The sequence below is a fragment of the Castor canadensis genome, chromosome 11 (genome assembly GCF_047511655.1).
Source record: "Castor canadensis chromosome 11, mCasCan1.hap1v2, whole genome shotgun sequence".
In the NCBI taxonomy this organism is placed as follows: domain Eukaryota; kingdom Metazoa; phylum Chordata; class Mammalia; order Rodentia; family Castoridae; genus Castor; species Castor canadensis.
Window position 1 is genome coordinate 38,298,674 of NC_133396.1, and position 21,030 is coordinate 38,319,703.

The 21,030-nt window shown below is 44.2% G+C and overlaps 1 long non-coding RNA gene and 1 pseudogene across 1 annotated transcript in view; both read left to right on the forward strand.

Moving 5' to 3' along the window:
* LOC141413784 (uncharacterized) overlaps nt 1–21,030 on the forward strand; it is a 40,559-nt gene that overhangs the window by 7,074 nt on the left and 12,455 nt on the right. The window lies entirely within an intron of this gene.
* Nucleotides 2,300–2,398, forward strand: LOC141414359 (U6 spliceosomal RNA; annotated as a pseudogene).

The window sequence follows — 21,030 nt, forward strand, 5'->3', positions numbered from 1 at the left end:
TTAGACTGAAGTGAAGAACAGGTTCTGCAACTTCAGATAGTGTGGGACTCCCTTAGGTTGACATTGTCTTATGCTGATGCATCAGGGGCCACAGCGTCCTCAGAGCTGTTTACATGTGAAAGAAAAGTGGCCTTTCACCTAGCTCTTCTCATCCCTGTGTTAATTGGTTTGCTTTTTGCTGTTGGTGTTTTTTTTTTTTTTAACTAAATTTATAAACTCAAACTGATAACACAAAAATGCCCCCCAAATCAGCAAAGGCTATGAAAGACAAAAAGAAAACAAAATGATTTGTAAGCTTGAAAAAAATCAGCATCAATATTAGTTATCAAAGAAAACAAAAATTAAATGTTCTCATAAGTCAAAATAGGAAACTTTTCAAAATATGCTAATATTTGCTATTTGGATGGGAACAAGACAAAGAGTTTTAATCAACTTGTAAATGAGCATAATTTTTTAGAAAACTGCACCAACACCATCTCCTCTTTTTCTCAATATATATATATAAAACATAATCTTTCTGGACACTTTGCTCATGTCTGTAATCCTAACTATTTGGGAGGTTGAAATCGGGAGGATTGCAGTTAGAGACCAGCCCATGGCAAATAGTTCAAGAAACCCCATCTCCAATATATAACCACAGCAGAATTGAACTGAAGATGTAGCTCAAGTGGTAGAGGGCCTGCTTTGTGAGCACCTGCTTTGCAAGCATGAAGCCCTGAGTTCAAACCCCAGTCCCTCCAAAAAAAATAATAAAATCAGTTTAAAACTATACTGCCAGGCTGACGGAATGACTTCAGTGGTAGCGTGCGTGCTTAGCAAGTGCAAGACCCTGAGTTCAAAACCCAGTACCACCAATAAATAAATAAATAGACTGCCAAGTTGAAGTTCCTGGAGGGTATTCTCCATGATCATTCATAAGAGTCAGTTCTAGCTGGGTTGTTCTCTTTAATAAGTCTACATTACACTGCAGTAGCTGCTGTGATAGTCAGCGCTGCTGCTGAACTTGCTAATGGGTCTTGCAACCACACCTGGAGAGCTGCACAGCCACAGCCACAGCCTCATAATTATATTTTCAGGTAACCTGACAAATTTTCTTCATCTCTTTGTCCAGGTTACATGCCCAAAATTCACAAATTCTTTGGCTATGATCTACAGTTGCTGCTGGCATAGCGAAGACCTAGGAGTCTATTTTTTATTTTATTTAATTTATTTATTTTGTGGTACTTGAGTTTGAACTCAGAGCCTTGCATTTGCTAGAGGTGCTCTACCACTAGAGTCATGCCCCCAGCCCACCTGTCATCCCAGCATTTGGGGTGCTAAGACAGGGGGAGATGCTGTCAAGAAAGAGAGAGAGAGAGAGAGAGAGAGAAGATGAAGAGAAAAGAAGAGAAAAAAAACTTGATGGAAGATGATTTGTTTCATAATGTCCTCTATTTATGTACTTCTGTATCTGAGCTCCATCCAGGTCTCCCCCGAATCCTCCTCCTCTTCTCCTCATCCTCATTCTCCCATAGTGACAGCACCTGGTGGCTGTGCCAGTCATAGCAGGTGTCCTATAGACACCTCTTGCCCAGCAAGTGGGAAAGGTGAACTGGAGCTGGGCAGCACCCTGCTGCTTCACCTTGCTTCTCTCATATCCTGCTTGCGGGGGGCGGGTGGCAGCACTAGGTGATAAAGCTTCATTGTTTTTAAGAGGATCTACAGGATCTAGAAATTTACAGCTCAGTCTGCACCACCAGGTGACGATCAGCCTCCAGCAGGTGACAACACAGCAAAGCCTATAGGTGGAGCCTGCAGTCTGTGTTAGGCATCAGTGACCCATGCCAGGAGGAGGCTCCTGAAGGTGCATTGCTGTGCTGAGTGCTCAGGCATCTATTCCACTATTGTCACCCACCTAATTCCTCTTTTATCCAGCAGCCCAGCTAGTGTGGGGAGAAGCTTGCTGGAGCCCTGAGCAAGGAAGGTTGATTTGCAGAGATGTAGACAGGTTAACATGGATAATTCAGACCTTCATGCTCATCTACACAGATGGTGTTTCAGACACATGGGGGTGCTCCAGGTGGCAAATTCCTTGTGGAAAGAAAATTTGGCATGCATCTACCTTCAAATGGTTGTTTTAAATGTTTTGCTTTTAGATATAGTTAAGAAATACATGAAAGTAGGCATGGTGGTTTATTCCTGTAATCCCAGCTCTATGGAGGCTGAGGCAGGAGCACAGTGAGTTAGATGCCAGCCTGGGTTGCCTAGCAAGACCCTGTTTCAAAACAACAACAAAGAGACATCAAGAAAGTATCATTTGGTGCTCGCTTCAGCAGTACATATACTAAAATTGGAATGATACAGGGCATAGCCCCTGTGCAAGGATGACACACACACACACAAAAATGATATCATTTGGCACTTTTATTTATGAACTGCTAAGGTTTGGTTCCCTTTTAAAAGTAGCTATATGTCTCATCCCTACTTCCTCTCTCAAGTCAAAATTTCTTTTTTTTTAATGTTGTCAATAAACAAGTTTTATTAATAATTTCTTAAATAGATATTGAGAAGCTGAAATTCACTGACTAATTCATGTCAGTATACACATCTTCCTGTTTAGGATTTTCTATCAGTAATCTTCCCATTCAGTTGTCCATAAGGTCTGAGTACATTCAGAAAATGAAATCCCAGTAACTGTTCACAAGGAATGAATACGAAGTTTTTCTAAGTGAAGTTGCTTGAAAAACAAAAGCATCTTAAAAACAGAAATATACTTATTACTTAAGAATGTACTCATTATTATTTAAACAAATTAAGCTACTAAATGAATGTCTTAATAGGCAGGATTTTAAGTGAGGTTTCCTCTCAGAACTTGGAAATGAAGGAAATTAAACAGCCCTCAGGATTTACTTTTGACATTAATGGTCACAGTGAATGAATTAAGTCACTTTATGGTAACAGAATTGCTCTAGCCATGCAACCTTCAATATATCCACCTACCTAAAAATCTTTACTTCACAGTCAAAATTTCAAAGCACATTTCATTCTGGCTTTGTCTGAGTAGTTGCACTATTCCTTTCCTGAGGAATCCGTACAAATGATGTCTCAAAAAATTCTATGGAGGAAATTATACTATTTGGAAAACTTTAGAGTACCTAAATAAAGTAATGCTAGTCCCCTGCTCCAAATGCTAAATATCCCCTAATTAATCTAAACAAAGTAATTTTAGTTAATGTCTCCAGATGATGTGCTCAGTGGCAGAGTGCTTGCCTAGCACATGTGAGGCCCTAGGTTCAAATCCCTAGTACCACAAAGACGAAACAAAAACAAAATGTCGCCATAAAAATCCTTTGACTGGAATGAATCACATTGAATGTTTTTCAAGCAGGATTAAATCTGTTAAATTTAAAATGTGATAAGTCACATTTTGTGCCTCAAATTTCAGGATGATGTGGGCAAACAAAAGCCCAGGAAGAAAGAGATGTAGACTTCGCCCCAGGTCCTCGGAGCATCAGGGCCTGAGGACCCTTCCCAGTGGGATACCAAAGAGGAAACACTACACACTGCAAGTAGTGTCAGGCTCAGAGAAGTTAAACAACTTGCCTGAAGCCATCCAGCTATCCACATCTGTTAGAAACGCATCTCTCAGTCCTCCACACCTCTGAGAGCAGGTCAGATATCCTCTCCACTCTGCCATGCACGCTTGGTGATGGCGGTAGTCACCTGCAGCCTCTGAGTGTGTTTCCAAGTTGGTAATCATTGCAGCCTCAAATAGAAAAAGGAGACAAATGAAAGTGTCGTTAGTGCTCTCAGCAATCTGTCTCTGCAGAGATACCAGCCCTGCTGTAAAGGCTTGAAATACACTCTACTTTCCATAAAAAGTTCTAACGTCAGCAAAGTCAGAAATTATGTTGAAGAACAACCTCAAACAACTCAGAGCTTGGCGAAATAAAGTTGGCTGTCAGTGTCCTCGGGTTCCACACCTGTGTGTCCAACTAATTACAGATCAAAAAACTTTTGTTTTGTGAAAAAAAAAAAAACAAACCCGTCTGTATTGAACATGTAGACCTTTTTGTCACTATTGCCAAAATAATACATTATAACAACTATTTGCATAGCATTCACGTTGTATTAGGTATTGTAAGTAATGTAGAGCTGGTGCAAAATGTATGGGAAGAGTGCACACGTCATGTGTAAGTGCTGCACCATTTTATATAAGGGACTTGCATCCATGAATTTTGGTATCCATGACAGGTCCTGGAATTGATCCCCCAAATCTATCAGCCTATCAGCCTCCACTTTTCTTCCTTTTTTGTTGCAGGACTGAGTTTGAACTCAGGGCCTCACATCTACCACTTGAGCCAGTCCACCAGCTCTTTTTTGTACTGGGTATTTTTGAGATAGGGTCTTGAGAACTATTTACGTGCTCTGGCTTCAAACCTCCATCCTCCCAATCTCTGCCTCCTGAGTAGCTATGATTACAGGCGTGAGTCACTGGCACCTGGCATTGGCCTCCCACTTTTCCCCACTGACTTGTCCTAGTTAACTCTCCTCTTTCCTCTTCCTCTGCATGTTTATACAACTAGACCAATTTCTTTTCCTAAATGTTTTCTGAAAGCCCATGAGTCTGGCTTCTCTTTGCCGTCAGTTCTTTTAGCAACTTCTCTCTTGGTCTTCTCTCACTCCTAAGACTCCCTCCCTTCCCTGTAGTTCCCCATCTGCCTAGAAAATAAAGTTCAGGGCCCTTGGACCTGATCCTGCTTGTGCCTCATCTCACACTGTTCTCAGCTCCTATGTGTCAGAACATATAACGGCCAGGAGTTCCTCACCTGCATACTGCTCTCTTGCCTCCAGACAGCATGAGATGGTTTGCGTCTTATACAGTGTCCTTTCAATGGATCATATAGATACATCCTTCCTCCAGGAAACCTTCCCTGATTCCACCTCCCCAGCATCTAGCACCTAAGTCCCTTTCCCATCCTGAGTCAAGAATCACTAGGGCAGGGCCATGTTTCATTCATCTCTGAACCCCAGCTCCCTGCACTGGCCTAGCTAGGTGACAGCATTCTGTTAGCCTCCAGTGATGAACAAATGGGCTTCCACTCACCAGGGCTTCCCTGGCAATAAGAACCAAGGGTGTGTGTGTGGGTGTGTGTGTGTGTGTGATGTCTAAGTAGTTGAAACCATTCTATAAATTTCCACTACCTGGCTCACAATGAAATTATTTCATTACCTCTTCTGTCCTTTGGACAACAGATTCTCTTTCTGGAAATTTGTAGAAAAATTGTCAATTGCAGACTAAGCCTCTGTTTTGTTGTTTAAACTCCTACTTAGCCTCTTGGGATTTGCAACATACCTGTTTGAGAAAGGATGAGGCATTCACAGGTGACTTTTTCAGATAAAGGCAGGTAAAACTAGATTCCATTCTCTCACTTACATGTAGGTGGAACTCATTCCTTTTCTAAGCTTCCCTTCCCACCCCAAGATTCTGGTCCTGAGGGACTCCCCATGGAGCTGAACACGGGGGGGGGGGGGATGGTGATCAGGAAGTAGTAAGGGGCTAATTCAGCCTGCCTCCCAACTCCATCCCCATAATGGACCAGAACTCGTTCTTCTCCTGTTTGTCACTCCCCTCGTGGAGGGTGAGCTGGCACCTTCCTCCTTGTGAAGGATGCACAGCCTACCCCAGAGGCTCACTGAACAGATGAGAGCCAGGCTCCCCAGGTCTCCACTAGCCCTGTCACTCGGTCTAGGTTCCCACCTACCTACTTAAAGTCTCTCCACTCCACAGAGGCTGACCCTCTGAGCTGTGACCCCAGCCATGCCCTGGGGACCTGGCTTCTTTAAGAACCTTCTATGAGACCAGGACCTTTTGGTTCATGCCTGTAATCCTAGGTACTCAAGAAGCAGAAATCAGGAGGATCGAGGCTTGAAGCCAGCAAATAGTTTGCGAAACCCTATCTTGAAAAACCCCATCACAAAAAATTGGGCTGCTGGAGTGGTTCAAGATGTAGACACTCAGTTCAAACCCCAATAGCAGGGGGGAAAAAAAAAAACCTTCTGTAAGGGGCTGGAAGCATGGCTCAAGTGGCATAGCACCTGTCTAGCAAGCATAAGGCCCTGACTTCAACCCCTAGTACCACCAAAAATAAAAAACTCAAAAATCAAAAACCAAAAACCCTCTGTGGGCGAGAACTGTACAACTTATTTACAAATCATTCCAAAACAACAGTGATAATAAATGTGTGTGTAGTATAGAGACAGAAAGACAGAGATGATGGTAAAAGCAGGGAATAGTAAAGATTTGGCAAAATAGTAACAGCTGAATGTGAGTTGACTGAAGTTCTTTGTATCATTTTCTTCTGTAAGTTTGAAGAATGAACTTTTTTTTTAGCACCCTCTGCTGTATTCAGCTGAGTCTCTGGGTTACTTAGGTTACTCCTGTCCTGCAAATGTGCTGGCACCAGCTCCCACAGGCCCTTTCTGATTTGGCGCTGCGTCAGGGGAACACTTGCAAACCACAGCTGATGTCTGCACTTCTTCCCAACTAGATCCAAGCAGCTCTGAGCATGCTGGTAGCTGACAAGTGACCCCTGGGGACCCTAAGGCACATGGTTCACTCATGGGGATTGGCAGGGGCAGCTGTGGTGAGTAACAGACTTGCTGCTCCATGGCTGGTCTCTCAGCCAGAGCAAACCCCAGGACAGTGTCCAAAAAAGGAACACAAGACTGCCAGGTCCTTGTTAAACAAAAATTTATGGGAGCCATTGTGTTGGATTGAGCTCTTGTATGCAACAAACCAGAACAAACCAGATCAAAGTTTTCCTAAGTCCAACATAATCAAACTAATCTTTGAAACAGGCTAGAGATTTGCATCAACCAATAAAAAGGGTCCAGTTTATCTGGGCCAGCATAAGGAAGTTCCCTGTGTCTTAATCCTATAAGGAAAGTAACTCTGTAATGACCAGTCTGCTTTTTGTTCCTTATTTCTGTTTTCTTCCACCCTTTTCTGCCTATAAAGCCAAACTCCTCTGCTCAGCTAATTGGAGCATCTTCTTCTTTTTTAGGTGCTACCCAACTCAGGAATCCCTAATAAAAAACAATTATAGGAACCTGCATGGTAGTACGTGCCTGTTGTCCCAGCACTAGAGAGGCGGAGGCAGGAAAATCATGAATTCCTAAGCTACATAGCAAGATCTTGTCTCAAAAAAGAAAAGAAAAAATCCAAAACCAATTAGATCTTTAGACAAAATTTGTTGTGATTTTGTGGGTTTTGACAACCTTCAGAGCTTGTTTGGAGGGTCCAGTGCAGCTGCTTGTAACGTTGACGGAAGAAAACGGTAAGTGGAGAGAGACCATTGTGTGAGGGACCACATACCTGTAAAGAACGAGGACAAGGCAAGACTAAGTTCAGAGCTGCTGGTCCTGATCGGCAGATCTCTCCTAGGTTTTCTCAAGGTGAAAAGAGGTTTCACCTAAAGCTTTAGGTCCCACTGTGAGTCTTTCGTGATTTGCAACCCCTCTCTGAGCCTATACCCCACCGACACAGTATTTGGTAGGGAAGAAAGGCCAACCTCCTCCGCCCGCTTCCAGCATCTGGGCGGGGCTGGGTTCTTCCCCGCCCACTTAATTTGCATAACGCGGGCTGACTGCACAGTTAGGCACTGCATTTCCTACAGGGCAGTCTAGGATCAAGGGTTTTCGCCTACCTGCGTCGCGGGCCCGGCTTCGCACAGGAATCCGCCCTTCGATCCTGCTCTCCAGTTCAGGCCATCCTTGCTGAGGAAAGAAAGGCGAGTCTCGTTCCCTGACAAACAATTATGGAGCTGCTTTTACTGCGTGCCCAGCTCTGAGCCCGCGCTGGGAGTGGGGAGTCTGAGCAGGACGCAGACCAGGAATCTAACTAACAAGTGACCTCTGCGCCCAAGGATGAGGCGCCGGGTGAGGGACCCCCGAGCCGAGCAGATCCAGCCCAGGAATTGGGGGTCCGGGAGCCTTGGGCATAGACTGGCCAAACATGAGTCCAGGAGGGCGGGAGATGGGGAGAGGTGTGGACCTGGAGCCCATCTCCATCCCAACCTTCGGGGGCTCCCGGGCCATGAGCATCAGCCCTGCCCGGCCAAAAATGCCAGCGACCCACCCCCTCTGTGAGAAACTATGGATGAGCACCGTGGGCCCTGGAAGGAGAGTACATCCACCAGCCCCGAAGGCGCTGTCCTGTCCGGAGTGCTGAAGCATTCTGGGTCCGGCTGTAGAGATCAGAGAGCCACCATCTCCGACCCAGAAGACTCCAAACCAGGTCCACAAAGACTCATAATCCACAGGATTGGTCATCTACCTAACAGATTTAAACGAAAAATCGCCCCAGAGGTCTGAGCTTCCCTGAGAAGGCCCAGACAGAGCCAGTGCTTGTCCAGAGGCTGGGATTTCCTTTCTGAAACGAGTAGGTATTTGCACACTGTGGTCATCCAGACCTGTTTTATGAGTTGTGAGGGGAAACTAAGCCCAGGAGAAAGCCCACTTAGTTTTCAGAAATTCAAGTCTTCCCACCAGCATCCAAACCTGGTAGGTCCTGCTACATATGGAGGTGGGCAGGGCAGACAGACAATCCCTGAGTGTCCCCATACACATACCATGCAGTGAGGATGCCCCTCATTTCTTTCTGCATGCACCTGACCGGCTTCTGAGCATGCCTACACCCCTTCACTCCACCACACACACACACACACACACACACACACACACACACGGCCAAGAAAGGTAGGAGGATCAGATGTCCCCAGTGAAGGGCTTTGTAGGTTGGGTTCTGTGAGTAAATGACACAATTGTTACTAAGTTGAGCAAAATTGTGATGGCAGTGATGCTGGACAGCAATGGAAAAGCTAGATACTTAGGTGGGTGCCAATGGCTCACTCCTGTAATCCTACCTACTTGGGAGGCTGAGATTGAGAGGATCGTGGTTTGAGACCAGCCCAGGCAAATAGTTCTCAAGACCCCATCTCCAAAATAATCAGAGGAAATTGGACTGGAGGTGTGGCTCAAGTGGTAGCACAGCTGCTTTGCAATCACAAAGCCCAGAGTTCAAGTCCCAGTCTCACCAAAAAAAAAGAAAGAAAGAAAGAAAGAAAAGCAGGATACTTTCGGCAGAGAGAGAAGGAAGGAGGGAGGGAGGGAAGGAAGGAAGGAAAGAAGGAAGAAAGGAAAGGAAGGAGGGAGGGAGGGAGGGAGGGAGGAAGGAAAGAAGTAAGTTGACTACTGCTCCTGGGAAAGAAACTCGTCCATAAAAGAGAGGCCTATCTGATATCAGAAGGAGCAGTCAGACAGCCCTGTTAGTCCTCAGAACTATGCACTGGCTCACTCCAGGCCCCAGTGGTACCTCCTTATTCATACAAGGCTCAGGACAGACTAATAAGGTAATATTCTAGGCAAAGGGCTTAGAGACTCTTGCAGAGGAGCAGAGCCAGTGGCCAACACTCATTTGGCAGATGCAAATGTCATATGTGTTCAGGGACCCGAGTCCAGTGCCAACAATTGCCAGGTAGCTCCAATTCATGCTTGCTAGGCAGGCACTCTACTGCTTAAACCACACCTTCAGTCCTTTTTGTTTTTGTGGCATTAGGGTTTGAACTCAGGGCCTACACTGTCCCTCTCCACCAGCCCTTTTTTGGGATGGGTTTTTTTTCGAGATAGGGTCTCTATTTGTCCGGGCTGGCTTCAAAGCGTGAGCTCCCTGATCTCGGCCTCCTGAGTAGCTAGGATTACAGGCGTGAGCCACTGGCACCCTCCTCTTTTGTTTTGGAGGTATGGTCTTGCTTTTCTCCCAGGTCGACTGGACCACAATCTTCTTATTTTACACTTCCCACCACTGCTGGAGTGACAGTCACACATCCATTGAGATGGAATCTCAAAACTTTTTTGCTTAGGCTGACTTGGACCTGTGATCCTCCCAATATCATTCTCCCTTGTGGCTTGGGATCACAGGTTCATGCCATCACACCCAGCTATTGGTTGAGATAGGGTCTGGCTAACATTTTACCCAGGCTGGCCTGTAGTCACAATCCTCCCAATCTCAGCCTCCCAAGTAGCTAAGATGATAGTTGTGAGCTACTGGTGCCAGCCATTGAGACCTAGTACGCAGGGCTGCATGGGATCAGGCACCATGGTAAGACTCAGTTTACACCTAGAACTGGTGGTAGCATTTTACTTGTTGAACAGTCTCAGAATGAGGATCCTAGAAATTACTGTGCAGCATACTGAAACATGTTGCATGACTCTCAAAGACAGATAACTTTATTCAGAGTGCTTGCTGCTGTACCCTGGATGAATGTCTGAGACAGGTGATGCTGCCTGACCCATTGAGGGACTCCTGTGTGGGACAGGAGTGCACTGTCAACCATGGGGTAGGAAGGCTTAAGTCTCTACCTTTCTCCTAGACTCCACAGGGTGGCTCCATGACAAACTATTGTTGCTCTGAGCATCATAGTGACCCCCAAAAACAGACAAAGTGGCTATTAGCAAACCAACTAAGCAAATGGGGCAATAGAGGGCTAGAGAGATCATGAGACAGTCGCCAAGGCTCCAAAACAAGCCCAGTGACCAACTTCCAGTGTTCAGATCATTGCAATGCCCTCCTCCCTGTCTCTGCTCTCCTCATCTATCAAGGAGTTGACACGAATAGGGTCCCCTTGCTCCAATCTAAACTGCTCTGGTCATCATGATAGTTAATAAGCACTCAACAAAATAATCCAGGAGGGCAAGAGTGGATCCTTGTGGCCTGAAGAACCACCATGGCAGCCCATAGCTGGATCAGCAGCCATAGCAAGGATGCGAACATCAACTGATGACAAAAGAAGGCTACTGGGTATAGCTGGGGTGAGGAGCCAGAGGAAGTGTAGACAGACATCAGGATTTGGCCACCCTCAGGCAGTGAGCCACAAGTGCTGCTTTTTCTTTGCATTTCCGGAGTTGATCCACAGTTGTGACAAGCTGCTATTAGGGAAGAATATGAATCCAAATATTCCCAGAAGACCTAGGAGAATGACAGAAAACCAGGGGCTGCTGGTGAGGGTTTTCCCAAAGCCTGGGTGGCAAGGCTTCTGCCAAGTTGAATGATTGGGCATCCATGTGAACCAGAAGAATCTCATAACATGGGGTGAAGTTGGGAACATCACACTGGGCACAGAGCAGAACCCACCCCCACCCTCCCATATGCATGTGCTCAGGAGGTCCCCAATTTTCTATAGTTTGGCTCTGGAATGTTCTCCAAAGGCCCATGGCTTAAAGGCTTGGTCCCTACCTTGCACTGTTGGAATGTGGTGTAAACATTAAAAGGTGGGTCCCGATGGGAGGTCTTCAGGTCACAGGGGGCATGCCCTCAAAGGGACTCGTGGGGCCCCAGTCTCTTCTTCTTTTCCTCTTTTGCTCCTGGACCATGAGATGAGCAGTTCTGCTCTACCATACACTCCTGCCATGATGTACTGCCATGCCACAGTCCTAAAACCAACAGGGCCAACTCATCATGGACAGAAACCCACTCTCTTTTAAATGGATAATCTCACCCTAGTGACAGAAAGCTGACTAACCTGGCATCTCTGAATTCCTTCCTGTTCTACCTACAACAGGCAAGGGCAGTACCAGACACCAAGGCCTACTTTTCAGTCTATTTCCTGAGCCTGTGTCTCTTGAGAGCAGTTGCTTCTGTTGGAACTTCTGAGTGGCTTTTTTTTTTTTTTTTGCTTTGAGACAGGGTCCCACTATGGAGCCCAGGATGTACTTAAACTTGCTATGTACCCCAGGCTGGCTTCAAACTCAATCCTCCTGCATGGGCTGAGATTACAGGTGACAACACCCAGCTCTCTGAGCAGTTTTTTTAATGCCGTTCTCCTAAAAACGCATATAGGCAAAGGCGTGAAGACTGACACCATGGAGAATGAACTACTCAGACACTGAAGCAAGTGAACAGAATGACCAGGCAGGACTGTGGCTAACCAAGCAACCACAACCACAGTCCACACAGACCCTTTATTTGCAAGCAGTAGGTGTGAATTTAGCAGGTTACATTAGGTCAATGAGGAAGGGTGCAAAGTTTCCGGGATTTGACTTTGTCTTGTTTGCTTCTTGCTTACTTGCGAACTTCTTGGAGAATATGCACAGGAACTCTAATGTCTGTTAGCTATTCACATTGTCCCCTTGGCTCATCTGTGCTGTTTGCAGAGTTCACTGTTTTCAGTGAATAGGGCATGCTGGTGTAGGTTTTTCCACCTTGAATAAGAAGCCCTGTGAGCCAAATGTTTCCTACACAAAGGTCATTAACTTCTCCCAGGAACTCCTGTGATGAAATGCAAATGCTTCAAAAGGTAGCCAGGTGTGATGAAACAAAAAACAAAAAACTTCAATACACGTGGAGAGGGAAGAACTTGGAAGAAATAACATAAATGCAAGGAACAGAAGACATTTAAAAAGAGGCATGGTGCGGGCACCAGTGGCTACTCAGGAGGCAGAGATCAAGAGGATTTCGATTCAAAGCCAGCCCAGGCAAATAGTTCATGAGACCCTACTCAAAAACCCTTCACAAAAATAGGGCTGGTGGAGTGACTCAAGGTGAAGGCCCTGAGTTCAAGCCCTAGCACCACAAAAAAAAAAAAAAAAAGGCTTGGTGGTGCACATCTGTAATCCCAGAACTCAGGAGGTAGAAGCAAGATTATTAGTTCTAGGCCAGCCTGGGGGACACAGAAAAACCTGCCCAAGGGGGAAAAAAAAGATCCTCAGAGATAAAGAAAATATTGTATTCATGATTTAAGAACAAGATGAATTTTAAAAGGAGCTATTCAGAGAAAAAGAAAGAACTTTTAGAAGTTTAAATCTTACAAAATTCAACAGGATTGGAGGAAAATATTTAGAAATATCTCCCAGGAAGTTAGACAAAAAAGGAGAAATAGCAGGTGAAAAAAGGTAAGAAAAACTCTCGATGGTTACCTTCAGTAAGATTTCCAGGAAGACGGGCGCCAGTGGCTCATGCTGTAATCTTAGCTACTCTGGAGGCGGGGATCAGGAGGATTGCAGTTCAAAGCCAGCCTGGACAAATAGTTTGAGAGACCCTATATCAAAAAAAAAAATATCACAAAAAAGGGCTGGTGGAGTGGCTCAAGGTGTAGGCCCTGAGTTCAAGCCCCAGTACCGCAAAAAAAAAAAAAAAAAAAAAGTGTTCTAAAATGGGAAAACAGTGAAGAGGAAATTATAAGATTCATGTCACATATCCACGAACTGAATGAAAAAATACTGCACAAGGCTCAGCACTGGCAATCTTAACAAAACCTTTGGATGATCCAAAAATTTCTGTAGGAAAAAGTTCCCTAGTAGGGACAAGAAGTTACTACAGCAATGAGGGATGAGTACAGAAGAAAATGTCAAACCCTGAAGGTTCAATCACCACATGGAATTATATATCCAGTGAAAAAGATATTAGGTGTTCAAAACCTCAGAATTTACCTTCTACTAGGCAACTTCCAGAGAATGTGTTCTGGAACACAATGAAATTACCTAAAATGAGAAAGCCATGGTATCCAGAAAAGTAGTGGCAGGGGAGCCCTGGGGATCCCCAGATGAAGGGGCAGAGATATTCCTGGCTGACAGTTTCATGGCAGCAGCACTGAGCAGCCAGTCTGAACAAGAACAGGAGGTCTGAGAGCTGCAGGTCAGTAAGAGAAAAGGGAGCCAGGTGCTGGTGGCACATGACTGTAATTCTAGTTACTTGGGAGACTGAGATTGGAAGGATCTTAGTTCAAGGCCAGCCTAGACAAATAGTTTGGGAAAGCCCATATCCAAAAAATTAACCAGAGCAAAATGGACTGGAGGTGTGGCTAACATAGTAAAGTGCCTACTTTGCAAGTCCTGAATTCAAACCCTAGTCCCACCAGAGAGAGAGAGAGAGAGAGAGAGAGAGAGAGAGAAGAGAGAGAGAAGGGAAGTAGAAGACCTGGTACAGGTATTTTGAAGGGTGTGTCTCAGCTCTGGGTTGTCAGGCTGGGAATGAATTAGTGATAGATGTATGGAAACAATACAAAGTTCTAAGTAGACCTTGGCTTAATATAGTCATTTTTTTTTTTTGCAGTACTGGAGTTTGAACTCAGGGCCTACACCTTGAGCCACTCCACCATCTCTTTTTTTCCGCCCCCCCCCCCGCCATGGGTTTTTTTCTGATAGAGTCTCGTGAACTATTCGCCAGGGGCTGGCTTCAGAGATCCTCCTGATCTCTGCCTCCTGAGTAGCTAGGTTTACAGCCGTGAGCCACCAGTGCCCAGTGAAAGATTTCTTAAATAAGACACAAAATGCATGAACTAAGCAAGTGAAAATATGGTGAGTATTAAGTTCAGAAAAAAAATACAAAATATGAAATACACTCCTATTGCATTAGAAGGCTGTACTGTGCACAGAACATAGTCATGATAATGGAGCCATACATATCAACTTAGATAAAATCATAGTGAGAGTATAGGGGAAGGAAGTGGAGGTTAACACCTCATCAGAGTAGGATATGGACGAATAATGTCTAAAAATTAAAACCCATAAGTAACCATAGAAGCATACAATGTAAGGACGTGGACATAATTCTCCCAAAACAACAATGATTTGAAAGCAGCTGCCTCTGGAGAGAAGAGCCTGGACACAGGGACAAGGATGCTGTTTTGCTGTTAGCCTTAAAGTGCTTTTCCTCTTAGTTGGACAGAAATAAATTAAACTTAAAAGTACACCAGGCCCAGCCTATACCTCCAGAATCTGCCAACACAGGACCACTGAGATGTGGTTGTGTGGCTTCAAGCCAAATCTACATTTGATCGGATCACAAGGGGCACTGCTCAGGTGTCCTGCATCCCACAGAAATCGGACTGTGTCCAGAAGCTGAGGTCTGGGCCTTCTCCCTGTCCAGATTGGGTCTCAGAGATGCTTCTCCTCACTCAAGTCCAAGTCCTCATCTTGGCACCCCTCCTCAGTCCCCACCACTCCTAGCACCGCCCTCAGTCACAGCACATCTCACCAGACTGAACTCCTTGTTTCCTTGACTGTCTCTATCTGGGGACTCAGAGCTCCCAGAAAGCCTGGCAGATGCATCAAGCATGCTCCCCCCAATACATACACCCGGCACCTCACCCAGGGCTGGCACTAGGCAGGAGCTCAATTCTCTTCTGCCTGGATGTTGGCAGAAAGTGTTTACATGGTCAAAGGCATCCTGGAAGTAAAAGTACTAGAGCATGAGTGAGGCCTGGCAGGGGTCCCCTCTGACCACTGGGTCCCTCCTGCTTGGCTTGAACTTCATGTTCTTGCACCAGCCATGGTACTACAGCCACCCAGAGACCCCATTGCCACCCGGGGAGCCTCTGTCTTCCTCCCACCAGCCCTCAGTATTTTCCCTGCTGGACAGATACAAATGGGGTGTTAATGAGTGGCTGGCTGGCTACCCAAATAAGCCCTCTTCCACAAGTAACTCAGTTAACTTCTGGGATGCCCTGAACATGTGCCAGGCATGGCACCAAGCAGTTTTGTGCACAGGCTTTTTAACCCATTTAGAGACTGTTTTACAGAGAAGGTACTGAGGCTGGGTGGGGGTGGCAGACTCCACCCCATGCATTATGCCCTGGTCCAAGCCTAAGTGTTGACTCACAACCTCTGGTGGGAACCTGGCATTGCCAGAGAAAGCTGTATTAGTCAACTTTGTGTTATTACAGTGAAATACCTGATGTAGCTAGTTTTACAAAGAAAAGAGGTTTATTTAGCTCACAGTTCCAAAAGTTCAAGGTATGGTGCTTGTGTTGGCTCAGTTCTCACAAGGGCTGAGTTCCATCACAGCAGATGGCAATGGTGGGAGCATGTGCAGAAACAAGAGGCGCCATCTCAATACAGGAGTCAGAGAGAGCCTGGACTCCAACTATCCTTTCCAGTAGCAGGCCCCCAGTGACCTCCCATTGCCGCCCCCCCCACACCCCACCCCCGGCAAAGGGCCCGTCACCTCCCATATCACCACAGTCAGTACTAAGCTCCAACACACAGACCACATGCAAACCATAACAGGAGCCTTTAGCCTATACCAGGGAGGAGATGGATGGTCAGGTTTATGTCACCACAATACATGAGACCAACTCCTCTGCTTGCTATCCATGGGATCTGGATATGAGGCAGGGTATTTCCAGACCTCAAAGGTCCAGGAATGGAGGGCAGAGGGAGAGAGAGGGCATTTGTAGATCAGATAATGCAAGATTTGGATTCAGTTCTGCTAGACTCATTCTTAATGTAGGGCAGAAACTTTAAGGGAGCTCAGGCCCACACCCTGCTGCTGACAGCTCAGGGAAAGGTCCAACACTCACTGCAAAACAGAAACCCAGCAGAGCTTGAGGTCAGAGATGTTGGACAGGAGAGTGTCAGCCAGGCACTGGTGGCTCATGCCTATAATCCTAGCTACTCTGGAGACAGAGATCAGGAGGATCTAGGTTCCAAGCCAGCCTGGGAAAATAGTTCACGAGACCCTATCTCAAAAAAACACCCGTCACAAAAAACGGCTGGTGAGTTGCTCAAGGTATAGGCCCTGAGTTCAAGCCCCAGTATTGAAGAGGAAGAGGAGGAGGAACAGGAGGAGGAAGAAGAGGAGGAGGAAGAAGGAGAAGAAGAAGAAGGAGAAAGAAGAGGAGGAAGAGGAGGAGGAGGAGGAGGATGGAAGGAAGGAGGAGGAAGATAGCATCAGGTTTGGAAGGCTGGAGTGAGCTGTGGGGTAACACTGTCCTGATCTCATGTTGTCAGGTAAAACATAACAACAAGTAACTTTGTCTCTTTGAGTCTCAGTGTCCCCATCTGGAAAATGGGGTGAAGACAGTACCTCCTTCAGGGTTGTGGTTAGGATTGTCCTTGCCTATTTAGCCTAAAGTCACCAGAGGCTGACCTGTATTTTGACCAAGTCTAGTCAAAATTGGCTCTTTGTGATGAAGGAGATCACCTGCCAGAGGACCCCAGGAACCTCGCACCAAACATGGCATCCCTATGGCATTGGGAGGAAGAGTACAGTTTAGATAAAATTTATTTATTTTATAATTTTACCTAGATAAACTTTATTTATTTATTTTTCTTTTTTTTTTCCTTTTTCTTTTATTATTCATATGTGCATACAAGGCTTGGGTCATTTCTCCCCCCTGCCCCCACCCCCTCCCTTACCACCCACTCCGCCCCTCCCTCTCCCCCCCCAATACCCAGCAGAAACTATTTTGCCCTTATTTCTAATTTTGTTGTAGAGAGAGTATAAGCAATAATAGGAAGGAACAAGGGTTTTTGCTGGTTGAGATAAGGATAGCTATACAGGGCATTGACTCACATTGATTTCCTGTGCGTGGCTGTTACCTTCTAGGTTAATTCTTTTTGATCTAACCTTTTCTCTAGTACCAGTTCCCCTTTTCCTATTGGCCTCTTGCTTTTAAGGTATCTGCTTTAGTTTCTCTGCATTGAAGGCAACAAATGCTAGCTAGTTTTTTAGGTGTCTTACCTATCCTCACCCCTCCCTTGTGTGCTCTCGCTTTTATCATGTGCTCAAAGTCCAATCCCCTTGTTGTGTTTGCCCTTGATCTAATGTCCACATATGAGGGAGAACATCCGATTTTTGGTCTTTTGGGCCAGGCTAACCTCACTCAGAATGATGTTCTCCAATTCCATCCATTTACCAGCGAATGATAACATCTTGTTCTTCTTCATGGCTGCATAGAATTCCATTGTGTATAGATACCACATTTTCTTAATCCATTCATCAGTGGTGGGGCATCTTGGCTGTTTCCATAACTTGGCTATTGTGAATAGTGCCGCAATAAACATGGGTGTGCAGGTGCCTCTGGAGTAACAGTCTTTTGGGTATATCCCCAAGAGTGGTATTGCTGGATCAAATGGTAGATCAATGTTTAGCTTTTTAAGTAGCCTCCAAATTTTTTTCCAGAGTGGTTGTACTAGTCTACATTCCCACCAACAGTGTAAGAGGGTTCCTTTTTCCCCGCATCCTCGCCAACACCTGTTGTTGGTGGTGTTGCTGATGATGGCTATTCTAACAGGGGTAAGGTGAAATCAGCGTGGTTTTAATTTGCATTTCCTTTATTGCTAGAGATGGTGAGCATTTTTTCATGTGTTTTCTGGCCATTTGAATTTCTTCTTTTGAGAAAGTTCTGTTTAGTTCACTTGCCCATTTCTTTATTGGTTCATTAGTTTTGGGAGAATTTAGTTTTTTAAGTTCCCTATATATTCTGGTTATCAGTCCTTTGTCTGATGTATAGTTGGCAAATATTTTCTCCCACTCTGTGGGTGTTCTCTTCAGTTTAGAGACCATTTCTTTTGATGAACAGAAACTTTTTAGCTTTATGAGGTCCCATTTATCTATGCTATCTCTTAGTTGCTGTGCTGCTGGGGTTTCATTGAGAAAGTTCTTACCTATACCTACTAACTCCAGAGTATTTCCTACTCTTTCCTGGATCAACTTTAGAGTTTGTGGTCTGATATTAAGATCCTTGATCCATTTTGAGTTAATCTTGGTATAGGGTGATATACATGGATCTAGTTTCAGTTTTTTGCAGACTGCTAACCAGTTTTCCCAACAGTTTTTGTTGAAGAGGCTGCTGTTTCTCCATCGTATATTTTTAGCTCCTTTGTCAAAGACAAGTTGGTTATAGTTGTGTGGCTTCATATCTGGGTCCTCTATTCTGTTCCACTGGTCTTCATGTCTGTTTTTGTGCCAGTACCATGCTGTTTTTATTGTTATTGCTTTGTAATATAGTTTGAAGTCAGGTATTGTGATACCTCCTGCATAGTTCTTTTGACTGAGTATTGCCTTGGCTATTCGTGGCCTCTTGTGTTTCCATATAAATTTAACAGTAGATTTTTCAATCTCTTTAATGAATGTCATTGGAATTTTGATGGGAATTGCATTAAACATGTAGATTACTTTTGGGAGTATCGACATTTTTACTATGTTGATTCTACCAATCCATGAGCATGGGAGATCTCTCCACTTTCTATAGTCTTCCTCAATCTCTTTCTTCAGAAGTGTATAGCTTTCCTTGCAGAGGTCTTTCACATCTTTTGTTAGGTTTACACCCAGGTATTTGATTTTATTTGAGGCTATTGTAAATGGAATTCTTTTCATACATTCTTTTTCCGTTTGCTCATTGTTAGTGTATAGAAATGCTAATGATTTTTCTCTGTTGATTTTATATCCTGCTACCTTGCTATAGCTATTGATGATGTCTAGAAGCTTCTGAGTAGAGTTTTTTGGGTCTTTGAGGTATAGGATCATGTCGTCTGCAAATAGGGATATTTTGACAGTTTCTTTACCTATTTGTATTCCTTTTATTCCTTCTTCTTGCCTAATTGCTCTGGCTAGGAATTCCAGTACTATGTTGAAGAGGAGTGAAGATGGTGGGCATCCTTGTCTGGTTCCTGATTTTAGAGGGAATGGTTTCAGTTTTTCTCCGTTAAGTATAATGCTGGCTGTAGGTTTGTCATATATAGCTTTTATATAATGTTGAGGAACTTTCCTTCTATTCCTAGTTTTCTTAGAGCTTTTATCATGAAATGATGTTGGATCTTATCAAAGGCTTTTTCTGCATCTATTGAGATGATCAAGTGGTTTTTGTCTTTGCTTCTGTTAATGTGGTTTATTACGTTTATTGATTTTCATATGTTGAACCGCCCCTCCATCCCTGGGATGAAGCCTACTTGGTCATGGTGAATAATCTTTTTAATGTGTTGCTGAATTCGGTTTGCCATTATTTTGTTGAGGATTTTTGCATCAATGTTCATTAAAGAGATTGGCCTATGGTTCTCCTTTTTGGAGGTGTCTTTGCCTGGTTTTGGGATAAGTGTAATACTGGCTTCATCAAATGTGTTTGGCAGTTTTCCTCCCCTTTCTATTTCGTGGAACAGTTTAAGGAGGGTTGGTATCAGTTCTTCTTTAAAGGTCTGGTAGAATTCAGCAGAGAATCCATCAGGTCCTGGACTTTTCTTTTTGGGGAGACTCTTGATTGCTGCTTCAATTTCATTTTGTGTTATAGGTCTATTCAGGTGATTAATTTCCTCTTGGTTCAGTTTTGGATGATCATATGTATCTAGAAATCTGTCCATTTCTTTTAGATTTTCAAATTTATTTGAATACAGGTTCTCAAAGTAGTCTCTGATGATTTCCTGCACTTCCATGGTGTTTGTTGTTATCTCCCCTTTTGCATTCCTAATTCTACTAATTTGGGTTTTTTTCTCCCCTCATTTTAGTCAGGTTTGCCAGGGGTCTATCAATCTTGTTTATTTTTTCACAGAACCAACTTTTTGTTTCATTAATTCTTTGTATGGTTTTTTTGTTTTCTATTTTGTTGATTTCAGCTCTTATTTTTATTATTTCTCTCCTTCTATTTGTTTTGGGATTTGCTTGTTCTTGTTTTTCTAGGAATTTGAGATGTATCATTAGGTCATTGATTTGGGATCTTTCAATCTTTTTAATATATGCACTCATGGCTATAAACTTTCCTCTCAGGACTGCCTTAGCTGTGTCCCATAGGTTCCGGTAGGTTGTGTTTTCATTTTCATTGACTTCCAGGAACTTTTTAATTTCCTCTTTTATTGCATCGAGGATCCATTCTTCATTAAGTAATGAGTTATTTAGTTTCCAGCTGTTTGCATGTTTTTTGTCTTTACTTTTGTTGTTGAGTTCTACTTTTACTGCATTGTGGTCAGATAGTATGCACGGTATTATTTCTATTTTCTTATATTTGCTGAGGCTTGCTTTGTGCCCTAGGATATGATCTATTTTGGACAAGGTTCCATGGGCTGCTGAGAAGAATGTATATTGTGTAGAGGCTGGATGAAATGTTCTGTAGACATCTACTAGGTCCATTTGATCTATTGCATATTTTAGATCTTGGATTTCTTTATTGAGTTTTTGTTTGGATGACCTATCTATTGATGATAATGGGGTGTTAAAGTCTCCCACAACCACTGTGTTGGCGTTTATATATGCTTTTAGGTCTTTCAGGGTATGTATGATGA